Below are 3,149 nucleotides of genomic sequence, written 5' to 3'. Positions count from 1 at the left end.
ATTATAGAGAGAGAAAATATAAAATTTAAAAGAGAGATAGAAGAAGAAAATTAAAAAAGAGGAGAGAAAGAGAGAGTGAAAAGAGAGGAGAGAAGGGGGAGAAAAAAGAAGAGAGAGAGAGAGAGAGAAGAAAAGTGGGGAGAGAAGAAAAGTAGAGAGAGAGATAGAGAGAAGAAGAAGAAGAGAGAATATGAACACATAGAGAGAGAATTATAGAGAGAGGAAAGATAAGATTTGAGAGAGAGAGAGAGAGAGAGAAGAAGAAGAAGAAGAAGAAGAAGAAGAAAGAAAGAAAGAAAAAAGAGGAGAGGGAGAGAGAAGGAAAAGAGAGGAGAGAGGAGGGGAGAAGAAAAAGGGGGGGCGGGGAGAGGGAGAGAGAGAGAGAAAGAGAGGAAAAGGAGAGAGAGAGAGAGAGAGAGAGAGAGAGAGAGAGCAAGAGAGAGAACAAGGAGATGAGAGAAAATAAACCAAAATAAAATGCAAAGAGAGAAATATATAGAGAGAGAAAATTAGGCATAGGGAATTGGGGGAGAGAGAAGAAAAAAATTAGAAACAGAGAGGGAAAAGAGGAAAAATGGATTGTTGAGCGAAAACTTCACTTACTGCTTCATGGCAACTTTTTGCAAAGCTTTTGAGAAACGGCCGAGTGTTCCTCGCATGGAATGCTACTTCTCATGGTGGAAATCCTTGCAATACAAGGGTGGTTTTCAAACTAACTACTCATTTGATATTTGTTATTTTTTAGAGAGATAGAAAAGTTGCATGGTTGATGCACCCTTATGAATCACTCCACTATTGTTAAATTACATTGTTATGAATGGTAGATTGTGCACTTTCCCAATGTGGAGGTGGAACTAGAATGTTGAGTGGAAATATGATTTCTTTGGAAGGAAATGTGATATTGAGCTTGAGTTCTTCTTCACATTTCTATCTTGATAAAGCACTTCTTGGAGTTTATACTAAGCTCAACACATGCACTTCATGCAACATGTATGCATTGCACTTGGAATGATGTGTTTTCTCTCTATATATTTTGTTTATATGGACAAAGGAATTTACTATGAAAATAAGTTTTTTTTTATTTTTTTGGATTTCATCTATTTGTCACATAATTTGTGCCTTGTTATGTGTAGTACTCCATGTGATACTAGTCACATTATGCCTAGTGGATAGATGGAAGGATATTGATATATTTTGTTTTGTGGTTATTAGTAGTTCATTAGGATTAGATGGAGTTATGCGGAATAAATATTCTAAGGAAGGGCATTCTATGCATAGGATTAATTTTATGGTTGTCACTTCATAGCATAGAATTATTATATTGTTAGGAACTCATAAGACACCTATGAATGAAAGATCCTTTAATTACATTAAAGTTGTACCGTTTGCAATTGCTATTTATTCCAAGGTCCTTACAAATGTCTTTTCCCACCACGATTCCAACCAAAAACCACATGGTTGTGAGAAAACCACTCTCTATGCGGGGCAAAATGGTTTTTCCTTATAAGGGGAGAGAGCATAATCAATAACCATCAATTGAATCCAGGGGATCAAACACATTCAAAACCACTTCATTCTCTCCTCTAACTCCACTTCCATCAAATGGATGGCCAAAATTTCCATCCACCTACCATCATGCAAATTTCAGACAAACAATTCATATTTGTTTCATTTCGATTTGTCTATGTTTCAATTTAAAAAACATGAAGCTTTAAAGCTTTAAACTTAAAAGGTTAGTCTAAGCTTTATTATAACTTTAAGTAGACGATTTTTCAAATTTAAGAAGGGGGGTATTCTTTACCTTCATTCATGCACAACCATCCTTACAAAGGCTACTTGAGGATTTTCAAGACTTGTTCTTGTGCAAAAGCCATGAAATTTATTCACAAGCCTCCAATTCACATGCAGAGAAGCAAAATATATTATACCAGCATTTAAAACTTCCAAAAACATGTTCACACAAAAGATTCAACTTGTAGGATTATCTAAAGGCTTGATCTCAAGACCCTCCAATATAGATGAAGTGAATATGGAATTGCCTCTTCCCAACATTACTTTACAACGACAAATTGATCTTTAACATAATTTAAATCAAGTCACAGATGCACTTCCAAAACATTTATGGAAACAAAATCCATCCACTCAAGTTGGAGTGATGGGACCTGAAATGGGCCGGCACTGACTATAGCACTAGCCGGACCTCATGCTCATGACACACAAACACCCTCACGGCCTCGCGAACCAGGAGCGTCAATCTAATGCTAAGGAACAAACTGCCCTAAAGCTTAATTCATGCGTTTATAGTTTATAGTCCAACGTTTCCCTAAAACTCCTCACAGGGAGAACCCTTATAGATTGGCAATGCCACGATCACACACACATAGGAGGCACTCTACCGACTAATAGTCGGAGCCCCACTGCAGCTCTCCTACATCTCAGGGATTGGCCCTTTGATGCACTGCTAAACATATAACACAAACGAACACAAACTCCTCTCTTTTATATTTCTCGTATTTCTAGGAGATATACCATGCTTCCTCACTTCACAGTCCCTTAGGAAACGGATCCTCTACCCTATGGCAAGGAATAACCTCACACTCTCAATCGTGGGTCAAAGTCCTAAGAAAGCAATTGCTATGTAGTCCAGGACATTTTCCTTCGATACCATGAACCATGCATAGTACATAATGTGAATGGTTTAGTGCACAAACAATAGAAAATCAGCATTGTGCATCGTGCGCAACCAATCTTTTCATGATTTCCATGCTAACGTTTATGTATTGAAACGAGGAGAGACATCGAGCCTTACGCTCGTGCTGCCTTTTCCTTTATTTTAAAACAACGTCCTATAACCATGATGCAACACATAAATCAGATTTAAGATTGTACTTTAAGGCTCAAACTCCCCTCTCACCCTACCGTTTAATATTTTGCAATCGTTGATAGGTGTAAGAGTCATTTTATGTGTATTTCTTTGTAGAGAAAGCAATAAATACGGACAAAACCATAGAAATGAGGGTAAATCGAGGCTAACCTCATGCTCTACCTTCATTATACATTGCACAAACACTTATGTGATTTTTTGGAATTTTCCTTTTATCGTTTCCTAAATTTCTCCCATTTAAAACCCATTTTCACCATTTTTAGTA

Source organism: Lygodium microphyllum, chromosome 27 (assembly GCF_053477565.2).
Source record: "Lygodium microphyllum isolate KBCC chromosome 27, Lygodium_microphyllum_v1.1.10, whole genome shotgun sequence".
Classification (NCBI taxonomy): domain Eukaryota; kingdom Viridiplantae; phylum Streptophyta; class Polypodiopsida; order Schizaeales; family Lygodiaceae; genus Lygodium; species Lygodium microphyllum.
Note: the sequence above shows the minus strand (reverse complement) of the source record.